The sequence below is a fragment of the Tachyglossus aculeatus genome, chromosome 21, assembly GCF_015852505.1.
Source record: "Tachyglossus aculeatus isolate mTacAcu1 chromosome 21, mTacAcu1.pri, whole genome shotgun sequence".
NCBI lineage: Eukaryota > Metazoa > Chordata > Mammalia > Monotremata > Tachyglossidae > Tachyglossus > Tachyglossus aculeatus.
In genome coordinates this window covers 62,712,189-62,724,903 of record NC_052086.1, presented here as the reverse complement: position 1 = coordinate 62,724,903, position 12,715 = coordinate 62,712,189, and the positions used below count along the sequence as shown (strand labels likewise).

General features: G+C 44.8%; 1 protein-coding gene and 1 non-coding gene across 2 annotated transcripts in view; one reads left to right on the top strand and one right to left on the bottom strand.

Moving 5' to 3' along the window:
• Positions 1 to 12,715, bottom strand: part of C21H7orf50 (chromosome 21 C7orf50 homolog) — a 63,354-nt gene that overhangs the window by 19,204 nt on the left and 31,435 nt on the right. The window lies entirely within an intron of this gene.
• LOC119943017 lies at positions 5,521 to 5,658 on the top strand. Its single transcript, XR_005455504.1, has one exon. It is a non-coding gene; the product is annotated as a small nucleolar RNA SNORA7 (small nucleolar RNA).

Sequence of the window (12,715 nt, the reverse complement as noted above, 5' to 3'; positions counted from 1 at the left end):
ACTGAGGTAGGTCCCACTGGTCAGTTACCCTTGTTGAGAAACTGTTCTTTGCACAAACTGTGATTTGAAGACATAGAGGAATGATCACTAGGGTAAGCTCCTTGTGGGCAAGGATCTTGTCTACCAACCCCTCCAAAAGGTCTGCTTCCGATGAAGCCCTGTTTTCCCCAGCTCCCTCTCTCTCCTGAGTCATCTATTCACTTGGATCTGTGCTCCTTAACCACAATATTCACTCCACCCTCAAGCCCATAGCACTTATGTACATATCCATAATTTACTTAATTATATTAATGTCTATCTCCCCTGCTAGATTGTAAGCAGGGAAAATGTCCTCCGACGTGTCTACCAAAGAGAAACAGTGTGGCCTGGGGCAAGGAGCATAGGCCCGGGGGGAGTCAGATGATCTGGGTTTTAATCCTGGCTCTTCCACTTATCTGCTGTGGGCCTTGGACAAGTCTCAACTTCTCTGTGGCTCAGTGGAAAGAGCACAGGCTCATGGGTTCAAATCCTGGCTCCACCATTTGTCAGCTGTGTGACTTTGGGCAACTTCTCTGTGCCTCAGTTACTTCATCTGTAAAATGGGGATTAAGATTGTGAGCCCCCCATGGGACACCTTGATTACCTTGTAACCTTCCCAGTGCTTAGAACAGTGCTTTCCACATAGTAAGCACTTAATAAATGCTATTATTACTATTATTATTACCTCACTTGTAAAATGTGGATTAAGACTGTGAGCCTCATGTGGGACATGGACTGTGTCCGACCTGATTAGCTTCCATCTACCCCAGAGTTTAGTATAGTGCTTAGTAAACTCCATAAAAACATTGAAAAAACCTCTGCTGTATTGTACTCCAAGTGCTTAGTAAAGTACTCTGTCCACAGTTAAACACTCAATAGATAGGATTGATTAGCACCTTTTGTGTTATTCACCTTCCTAATTAATACAAGAGTCAAAACTTTAAGAGTGTTTCCATGAGGGGAGAGGAAGTGAAAGAGAGGGCAGAAGGGAAGAAACCATGATTTGGATCACATCTTCTTTTGGTGGGGAAACTAAGCTGTCAGCTGTGACACCTGATCTCTCAAGAACAGGAAAAAAAAAACCCAAAAAGTTGACACAGTCAGGATTTGGAAAGACATTCCAGGATACTTGCCCAAGGTCACATAGCAGCCAAGTGGAAGAGCCGGGATTAAAATCCAGGTCTTCAAACTCCCAAGCCCATGCTCTTTTCACTAGGCCACTGGTAGAAATAGATGAAATGTTCCCTTCCCACAAGTTTACAGTCTAGAGGGGGAAATAGACATTAATTATGGATACTTACCTACATGTTGTGGGCCTGCGGGTGGGGTGAATATCATGTGTTTAAAGGGTACAGATTCAAGTGCACAGAACAATGCAGAATGGAGAGGGAGCTGAGGGGAAAATGGCTTAATATGTGAAGGTCTCTTGGAGGAGATGTGACTGTAATAAGGCTGTGAAGGTGGGGAGAGTAGTGGTCTGGTGTATATGTTGCAGGTTATGGGGAGGACGTGAGAAAGGGGATGGTGCTGAGATAGATGAGATCGAGGCACAGTGAGTTAGCTGACCCTAGAGGAGTGAAATGTGTGGGCTGGGCTGTAGACAGAGGAGAGAAAGGTAAGATAGGAGGGGGCAAACCGAATGAGTGCTTTAAAGCCAATGATAAGGAATATCTGTTTGAAGGGGAGGTGGTTGGGCAATAGCAACAATAATAATTATGGCATTTGTTAAGTGCTTACTACATGCCAAGCACTGTTCTAAGTGCTGGGATAGATACAAGGTAATCAGGTTGTCCCACATGGTGCTCACAGTCTTAATCCCCATTTTACAGATGAGGTAACTGAGGAACAGACAAGTTAAGTAACTTGCCCAAGGTCATACAGCAGACAAGTGGTGAATGGGATTAGAACCCACATCCTTTGACTCCCAAGCCTGTGCTCTTGCTACTAGGCCATGCTGTTTCTGGAGCATCTTGAGGAGAGGGGAAATATGGACCTAATTGGGGTTTTTTTTTTTAGAAAAATCATCTAGGCAGCAAAGTGAGGTATGGACTGGAGTTCAAGGCCCTACTGAGAGCTCACTTCCTCCAGGAGGCCTTCCCAGACTGAGCCCCCTCCTTCCTCTCCCCCTTCTCCCTCTCTTCATCCCCCCCACCCTACCTCCTTCCCTTCCCCCCAGCACCTGTATATATGTATATGTTTGTACGTATTTATTACTCTATTTATTTTACTTGTACATATCTATTCTATTTATTTTATTTTGTTAGTATGTTTTGGTTTTTTTTCCTCTGTCTCCCCCTTCTAGTCTGTGAGCCCACTGTTGGGTAGGGACTATCTCTACATGTTGCCAACTTGTACTTTCCAAGCGCTTAGTACAGTGCTCTGCACACAGTAAGTGCTCAATAAATACAACTGATTGATTGATTGATTGATTGGAGTTAGGAAAGACAGGAGACAGTGAGGAGGCAGATCCAGTAGTCAAGGTGAGATAAAATAAATGCTTGGATCAGCATAATAGCAGTTGGGTGGAAAGAATAGGGCAGATTTTTAGGATGTTGTTAAGATATAACTGACATTGAATATGTGGGTTGTAGGCTATAGGAAAATAGTGGCATTGTCTACAGTGATGGGAAAGACAGGAGGAGGATAGGGTTTGTGTTGGAAAATAAGGAGTTCTGGTTTGGACACATTTAGCAGGGGGTGGTGGTGGGACATCCAGGTAGAGATATACCAAAGGCAAGAGGAAATTTTAGCCTGCAGAGGAGGAGAGTGGTCAGGGCTGGAGATGTAGATTTGGGATGGTAGTTGAAGCCAGGAGAGAGATTATAATAAAAATAATAATAATGGCATTTATTAAGCGCATACTATGTGTAAAGCACTGTTCTAAGTGCTGGGGAGGTTACAAGGTGATCAGGTTGTCCACAGGGGATTCACAGTCTTTAATCCCCATTTTACAGATGAGGGAACTGAGGCCCAGAGAAGTGAAGAGACTTGCCCAAAGTCACACAGTTGATAAGTGGTGGAGCCAGGATTCGAAGCCATGACCTCTGACTCCAAAGTCTGGGCTCTTTCCACAGAGCCACGCTGCTTCTCATTGATTTGATTTCTTTAATTGCTTTGATTTCTCCAAGGGAGTGGGTGTAGATGGAGAATAGCACGGAACCCAGATCTGTGATTTAAGGGACCCTCCACAGCTAGAGGGTGGCAGGCAAAGGAGGAGCCTGAAAGAGCCTGAGAATGAGCAGAATGAGATAGGAGGAGAACCAGGAGAGGACAGTGTCAGTGAAGCCAAGTTGGATAATATTTCCAGGAGAAAGGGATGGATTAAGATGGAGTAGAGAAGCTCATGAATGTCAAGAGAGCAAACACAGACTAGGAAATAAGGTGAAAGAGAAACTTCCCTGCCCTTTGGAGTCCCTAGGCTCAGCCCAGCATTATTGAGGAATATTTTTCTTCCTCATTGCCCCAAAGTATTTTTCCAGGGCTTTTTTCTGAGGTTAAAAAAATAAACAAACAAACCTCAAAACCAAAAATCACAGAGCTCAACTATGTCCTTTAAGACATACTGGTGCTTAAAACTTGTTTGCCTCTTTTCTAGGATGTTGTAATGTACTTCAACACTCCTTACACACAGGCACTCCCACACACCCTTTAATAACATACCATATTTACTTGCATAATTACACCACTGCCTTAAATAATTTTTGAGCCATTGAAACAGAGGTCATTAGGTGGGTCATATAAAAATCACGGTTAGCAAAGGATAAAAGGAGATGGAAAGGAGGGGAGAAGGATGAGGAGAAGGCATTTTAGACTGCATCTCTTCTTTTATACTCTCCCAAATGCTGCATACAATAAGTAAATTCCTGAATTAGCTTCCTGCATCCTTTATTGTGTATTCGCACCCTTCTACCCCTCCTCCCCTTACCCTAAACTGGGTGCAACTACTGCCTAAATTATGTAGTATAAAATATAATCTTCCATTCCCCCCCCCCCCCCCCAAATCAGAGTGGGACAATTATGCCATGGCAGCAAATTTAAGAGTAAATACAGTAGGCCTAACAGGACATACATTGCAATTGAGCTATGATGTGGTCTCCTCTGGTTGCAGCCTCTGTCCTCTATTAAAGCTAAAGTTTCTGAAATGGTCTGGGAGAACTGCTATGTACTTTTCATCTCCTAAATCTTGGTCATCGCAAATCTCTGCTTGGAGAGTGTATCTTGGCGCTGTGTTGTCATTCAGTCCGGTTAGTTGCTGATCCCTTTAAGTAAAAGTAGTTCAGGCCTGGCTTTGCTTTCTCTTGTTTTCATGTCAGTATGAAATGCATTTCACTAGTTAGCTGGACTGACCTATTCTGTGGCTTGCGTTCCCTTATATGCGGATTTTCCATGAATACACTGCAATGTTCTGGTACTAAGACTGAATTCACAACCCAATCACCTACATTTTGGGAGACTGATACTAGTTTCTCTGCCTCTGGGTGATGTCTCACTTGGTTCCAGTTACTCAGAAGAGAAATGATAGGTTGTTTTTTTTTGCAGGGTCATTTTAATTTTAAATTTGTGACAGATTAAATTTATTAACTTGAAAACTAATTCAAATTTAACACACACATACACACACTCATGCAAGCATGCTATTTTAACTCTAGTTGTGAGGCAATGACAGCTCCCCAGAGCTAAATGATTAATAATTTCTGTCCTTTTCTACTTCTGAAATTGTAGCTCTGGCAGTGTTCTCTAGCTGTCTCCCTGGAGCTCAGAAGTTCCTCTCAACTACATTTTAAATGTTTGGCTTAGGCTGGGAAATCTTTACACTTCCCCAGAGCCAAACAGAAGTAACATTTCAGGGGTTTCAAACATTCAAACAAAGAGAACTCTGATTATATTGTCCTGGGTTAGAAGCCTTCTTGTGGGGGCCGAGGAAGGGGGGGATGTGGGAAGAGGTACTTTGTTGTCCTAGTTCCTCAGCCAGAAATTCTTTGGATTTGGTTCTAGAAAGAGTCAATCCCACGACTTGGTTTCCCTTCAGGATCAGAGTGGTTTTAGGGTCTGAGCAAAATGAGAATCAGCACACCTACACCCTTGGAGTGGCTGCTGCCATCTTTGTCAAATACTGATAGAGTGTCTGTGGTGTGTGGCCCTGGGCTATACAGAACAGGGTTTTTAAAACACAGAAAAACCCCCCAAAAACCCCCACACCGAAAAACCAAAATCTTAAGATTTAGTCACTTTAGTTACTACTTACTATAGTGCCATGTACATGTAGGGAAGCAGCATGGACTAGTGGAAAGGGCATGGGCCTAAGAGTCAGATGACCTGGGTTCTAAGCCCAGCTCCATCACTTATCTGTTGTGTGACCTTGGGCAAGTCACTTAACTTCTCTGACCATCAGTTTCATCTGTAAAACAGGGATTAAATCCTACTCCCTCTAGACCGTGAGCCCCAGGTGGGACAGGGACTGTGTCCAACCTGAATATTCTGTATCTTCCACAGTGTTCAGTCCCCCTCTCAGGATCACACCTGGAGAGTTTCCAGTACTCTACAGGTCTTGGCTATGGAAGGGAGAGTTGAGCAGAGCCATACCCATTCCATTCCTAGCTTGGGCAGTGGCTAGCAAGTGGAAGGCAATCTGCTACAAGTCAAAACTCACCTGTGCTGGGCAGCAGCGGCATGGGAGAGAGTCGAGGGCAGAGACTCAAGTTTACTGCACAGAAGAAGGCAATACTAAACCACTTCTCTATTTTTTCCAAGAAAACTCTATGGATATACTACCAAAATGATTGCAGATGGAGGTGGGGCATTCTGGGAGAGATGTGTCCATGGTGTCGCTATGGGTGGGAGATGACTCGACAGCATAAGACAAGACAGTGCTCAGTTCAGTGCTTGGTAACATAGTAAGCACTTAACGACCTTTATTAGCATAATTGCTATTACCAGTGCCCTAGCAGTGTGTCTTTCAGGCATGACAGGGTCAGAGACCACATTTTCTCATTTTCATAAAAGCTCCGACTTGCAGAACATGCTGTATCCTGGTTGCTTTTTAGGCCTTCTCTAATGTCTTTATGGTCCCATGCCTGTGGCTGAGTTCTTATGCAAGATTTGCTCCCTAAGAAATGGAGACTGAGTTCTAGCTCTTCAGGAGCTCCATTCTAAAAGGAAATCTTGGATGCAGACCCACATGGAATAAACTGTCCCTCTTGGATGCACATGGATCATTTCCATAGTCGGACCACTTTACGTTTTTCAGCACCGCTGGCTTCTGCTGTGCTCCCCCATATACCACTGCCAGACTAATTTTCATGTTGACTTGTGACTGGAAATGCATTGAAAGGAAGAGCGAAGGTGAAGGATGCATTGTCGGAATGCGTAACTAGCGCTGCTCAAATTGCAGGTTGTTTATTATTTTTTCTTTGGTACCTCTCTGAAAGGAATAGTATATTATACGAAATCCCTAAAGGGGCACACTTTAGCCTATAATTCTCTCTGCTTTTACTATTTATGGCTTTTTAGAGCTTTGACATGGAACTGGTCACAGCCTACGTTCCTGATCGGAGAGAATTTCAGCATAGAGAAAGGACTAAAACACACCTGCCAAAGCCTTGTAATTGTTCAAATCAATCACTGATTTATAAGAGTAGTGGAATGAGGCCAGTTTAGGTGAGCCAACTCACTACTACTACTACTACTACTACTACTACTACTACTACTACTACTAGTTGTATTTGTTAAGTGCTTACTATGTGCCAGGCACTGTACTAAGTGCTGGGGTAGATTCAAGGTAATCAGGTTGGACAAAGTCCCTGTCCCACATAGGGCTCAATCTTAATACCTATTTTACAGATGAGGTAACTGAGACACAGAGAAGTTAAGTAACTTGCCCAAGGTCACACAGCAGAGAAGAGGCAGAGCTGGGATTAGAACATAGGTCTTTCTGACTCCCAGCCCATGCTCTGTCCACTAGGCCACTAATGATTAAGAATTTAATATTTTAAACACATTTCTCTATAAATCTGATTCTTCTACTTTCTCTCCCTCCCCCAGCTCCTGATTTCTTATTCCCAGAAGAGAGGTCAACTATTCACTTTACTGTTGGCAACATCATGGGGTCATGTGAGAGAAGAACTTCCTGAGGCATGGGGCAGAGTCAACTGTAAGAATGGTCAATTTGCCTGTGTTTTCTGGTAATCCTGGGTCAAAGAAGGGTGAAGTTGGAAAGGGTGTAACTATGGTGATTCTTCTGCCCCAACTCCCTGCCAGTATTTTGTATGTGTTATTAACTGAGGGCTTTTCCCTGCCATCATCCAGCTGGAAGTGCAGCTGCTGTGGCATCGGGGTGATTTTTCCAGGAAATGATGGAAAGGAAGGATGGAGGGAGGGAGAGAGGCAGAATGTCTCTTCTCAATCTGAAAAACACTAGAGGTTTCCTGGACGGGAAAAAAGGAACTAAGCGTCAAATTAAAAAAAAAAAAGAAAACCCAGAATGACCTCTGATACCAAATTTTCCATTTTCACTCACAGTGGAAGGCACAGAAATGTTCAATGTCAGTCAGTCCATAAATTAGGAATTTGTTTTATGGGGAACTGTTCTGACCACAGAAACCTGAGACATATTGACTAAAATACTTACAAGCATTACACCTGTCGGATACTTTAATCTTTTTCTTCAAAAGAGGGCTCACAGTATTGATCAATCAATAGTATTTATTGAGCATTGACTGAGGAGAGCACAGTACTAAGTGCTTGGGAAAGTACGATACAATAGATTTGGTAGTCACGACTCCTGCCTTTGAGGATATTACAGTTTAGTTATTTAGTAGGGGTGATGATTAGAGCATGCAGGGAGAGATGAGATTTTTGCAGCCATTTTATTTTAATGACGACAAACTTCCTCGTCAACTGAAATATCAACTCCTTCACAAAGACAGGTAAATTGCTCTTGTGAAAAGCAAATCATCATCGACATCTACAAGAATTGATAAAACACCCACTTAGTGTAGCACTGTAATGGGCACAGATAAATGTGTGTTGGCATGTGTGTGCATTTAGTGGGTTTGACTGAGGGGAAGAAAACAGAAGAACTTTTGCCAAGTACATAATAAAGAGATTTCTTCTCCTCCTGTGAAATGAGTCATTTCCCTTTTAGCCCTTTAAGCAGTTAAACTGAGCGAATTATAAATCCTCAAAATTAAGAGCAGGCCTTCACAGGGAAATGAGGAAAATTGGGCATTGACATGTAATTGTCCAATAGCTATGATTACCATAACTCCACCTTCACAACACCATGGAAACCCCCTGCTGGAATGACTGAATCAATCCAGGTTCAGATTCAACGAGGGGTGGGGCCCAAGGTCCAAACTTCTTGCCGAATCTTCTCCACAGGTAACCAATTGTGCTAGTTGCCAAGATAGCTACTTGTAGGCTATCCCACAGGGCTTTGCTGCTTGGTGAAATACCCAATCCCCCACCATTATTGTTTGGCAATGCACTCGGACCTACTAGGGTTGCTTTTGGAGGGCTGGAGGTTTAACAGGGAAGAAGCATGGCTTAGAGGATAAAGCACAGGCCTGGGAGTTGGAAGATCATGGGTTCTAATCTCGCTCCTCCACTTGTCTTCTGTGTGACCTTGGGCAAATCACTTCACTTCTCTGTGCCTCAGTCACCTCATCTGTAAAACGGGGATTGAGACTGTAAGCCCCATGTGGGACAGGGACTGTGTCCAACCCAATTTGCTTGCATCCACCCCCGCACTTAGTAAAGTGCCTGGCACATAGTAAGCACCTAAAAAAAATTGTAGGATTTGTTAACGGCCACTGAGCAGTGTCCAGGAAAGATTCCCCACATGACTGCTACTTCCACCCTTGAGGGTAAGATGAGCAGAACTCCACTTAAGGTAGGTGCATATGAGCTTCAGGATTTTGTCCCATGTTCTGAGAGACCCCAAAGTCCTTCTCTTCTTCCACGATGGCTGGAGCAGCAGTAGCCTCTTAATCATCACCATCCTCACTTCCCACCACCTCTGACTCAGGCAGAAATATCTGGGTCGCTATGGCAGCAGGAAATGTACAGTAGCAGTAGTTCCAATGCAGTGCTCTACCCACAGTAAACACTCAGTAAATACCATTGATTGATCAATTGAGTTGACATGATGGCCAAAGGCGGATCAACCTCCACCAGACCAGGGGTGGACCAAATTGTGAGATTCCCCCCACAAGTCCCAGAAGAGACCTTTCCCTCTCCCTCAGAGAGAGAGAGAACAGTGGTCCCTGGTGCAGATGGGCTAAGGGAACAGGAGTTGTGCTAAGGGGGACCAAGGAACCGGTAGTCTCTCAGAATCTTGGGCTTGGATCTCCAACTTCTTGGTACTTCTTGCTCGCCCACGCTGCAGACAGAAACTCTGCTCCACCCCTGGCTGTGGGAATGGGGCAGGAGAATGAGGAAGCATGTGTATGTGAGCCACTTGGAATCCTACCCCAGAACTGTAGAGAAATAACAGATGAGTTTGGATTCTCCCTGTTTCACTGGCAGGCCTCACTGTGGCTGGGGGCCCAACTGTGACCTTGTGAGGAAGGCAGCAAGTGAGAGAGAGGGAGACTAGATGACCCCCCCACCCCCAGCTAAAGCTAAGATTCCCATGCCTACATCCTTTCCCCACCCACCCAGAACCTCCCTCCGTAAGAGATTTAACTGGGACCAGGGTGGGGAGGGGTGACAAAGAGGATCCCACACTCATCCCTGGATTGCTGACTCCAGGACAGGCAGGCTCCTCTCTCCTGCCCAGAGCAGGTGCTGACCACTAAGCTGGCCAGATAATAATAATAATGATGGTATTTCTTAAGTGCTTACTATGTGCCAAGCACTGTTCTAAGCACTGGGGTAAACACAAGGTAATTAGATTGTCCCACTTGAGGCTCACAGTCTTAATCCCCATTTTACAGATGAGGTAACTGAGGCACAGAGAAGTCAAGTGACTTGTCCAAAGTCACACAGCTGATAAGTGGCAGAGATGGGATGGCATGCTGCCTCATCCCTGGAGCGATGCTTAGTAAGGAGGACATAGAAAGCAGCAGGGGCAGAGGCAGGGCCAGTCCAAGGCAGTACCAGAGGGACCAGAGTTGAGCTCCAAACGGTCTCTCTTCTTCCACCCTACCCCTTCATCAGCCACTCTTTCCTTTCCAGAGTAGAGAAATCTGAAATGGTTGCCGCAACATCAGAGAGCGCAGGGAAGTAAGGACCGGAGGGCCAGCTCCACCTTGCCTGCTCTGAGGCTGAGCATGAAAGATGGCCAATAGAGGTAGGTTCATTTTGAGGTCAGTGTTCATAATGTCCCAAGAAGTGGCCATGCAAGAATGGTCAGGAGGTGTGTGATTGCCATCAGAAGTGGCAGAGGATCAAGCATTTCTGGGTCTTCCACTGCCCCTCCAGCCCTCCCTGAAATAGCCTAGAGCCCAGTGCTGCAGTTCCAAAAGCACCTCTGTTAATCTGGCCCTGGTAGCAGGCCAGGCCAAAGTAGAGAAGACCCTGGCAGTGGAGGACAAGCCAGCCCTCCCCTCCCCACTAGCCCAACCTCAGTCATCAGAGAACTCTTGCTGAAGAAAAATCCCATGTGAAGTTCTTTGTCCTTAAGGAAGTCAACACTCTTGGTGAAATTTACCTGTGGGCAAGTCACTTCACTTTTCTGTGCCTCAGTTCCATCATCTGTATAATTTATATATATTAAAGTCTGACACCCTCTAGACTGTAAACTCATTATGGACAGGGAATATGTCTGTTTATTGTTGTATGGTACTCTCCCCAGCACTTAGTACAGTGTTTTGCACCCAGTAAGTGCTCAATAAATGTGATTGACTGACTGACTTTCCTTCTCCCTTTGATCCATTCTGGCCTCACTGCTGGCAAACCCCAGCCCTTTAGGCCTTATCCTGATCTTGCTCTGACCCCCTAAATCTTGTCTTTGCTTCTGCTGTCATGTCATTTTTGACCCATAGCGACTCCAGGGACACATCTCTCCCAGAACGCCCCATCTCCATCTGCCATCGTTCTGGTAGTGTATCCATAGAGTTTTTTGGTCCAAATGCAGAAGTGGTTGACCATTGCCGCCTTCTGCTCAGTCAACTTGAGTCTCCACCCTTGACTGTCACCCATGTCACTGCTGCCTAGCACAGGTAAGTTTTGACCTGTAGCAGATGGCCTGCCCTCCCCTGGCTAGCTGCTGCCCAAGCTAGGACTGGAATGGGCATTGTGGAGATTTTAAAACATGAGCCTGACTGAGGAGAAAAAAAACTTCAACAGTCAGTATGTGCCTCCACAGGGGTACAGTGGGTCTGGCTAGAATTCAAACTAAATGTAGGGTGAAAACACTAAGCAACCCTGAAGCCAGACAGAGAGCAATCAGCTGTAACATCTGGTGCCTCCTTTACTGGTAAGAATGGAGAAGGCTGGTGAAAATATTTGGGGTTGTTGAATTCTGTGAACCTTCTTTAAGATTATTTTAAGTTGTGGTCTAGTGGAAAGAGAATGGCCCTGGGAGTCAGAGGACCTGGGTTCTAATCTCAGCTCTGCCAATTTCTTGCTGTGTGCCCTTGGGAAAGTCATCTAACTTCTCTTTGCTCAGTTTCCTCAACTGTAAAATGGGGATTAAATCCTACTCCTTCTACTTAGACTGTGAGTCCCATGTAGGGCAGGGATTGTATCCAATCTTATAAACTTGTATCTATCCCAGCACTTAGAACAGCACATGACACATAGTAAGCACTTCAAAAAATTTTCTTAAGAAGTAAGGAGTTGCATGAGTATGAATAAAATGTTTCTCTCATAATTCAATCTAACCTTTGGCTATAGGGACAACCTCCACTTAGCAAAGGCAGTGTTACAGGCGGGGCCTGAAATTGGACGTGGTTAATAAAAGTTGAGCTTACCCCCAAATGAGGAACGTGGTTGTGCTAAGCTTCCTGGCTTATCCTGGAAGTCAACTGATCTGAAATCAGAAGGATCAAGCACATTCATATTTAACGGCTCTCCCCTCTGAAGGACTTATTGTGTTCTCTATAGAGACTGTTCAGACCCCAAGTGCTTGAATAAATATTGTGACAGCTTTGCTTCCCACTGACATGAAGCAAAATGTGCAGCCACCGGGAGGGTTTCAAAGTAAATCACCCTGCAGTCCAGACTTTTAGAAGGAAATATCCTTGGAGACTTGCACTCCTGACCCCCCGTAAAAATTAATTTGAAGCTTCACCAAAGAAAATGCATTAATAACAAACTGTAAATCTGAATTATGGGTTTCCACCCCTCCTCGAAAAGACGGGAAGTTGTGTGTGATTACGAAGAGCTCAAGACGAGGGTTATTTTTTCCCAGCTAACGGCCCCACTGTGAGAACTGACACCCTGGAGAAGATGTAAACCAGGGAGACGCATCACGTACGGCACACTTCACATACGCAGTCTCATGGCTCCCTTACAGCGAACAAAACAAAACCTCTGCAGGGATCAATCTTAGCTGGCTCTTGCCAGGTTGCTTGACCCTAATCAAATATTTCCGTAGGTATAATCTCACAAGCTAAGTGATTGGGAAAGGGTATAAGGAGAGTGAGTTAGTTGCTTCGCCTTGTAGTGAGTGGAAGCCAAGAGAAATGAGGTTAGTAGTTCCCCCCGACTCTCTATGTGTGTGTGTGTGTGTGTGTGTGTGTGTGTGTGTGTG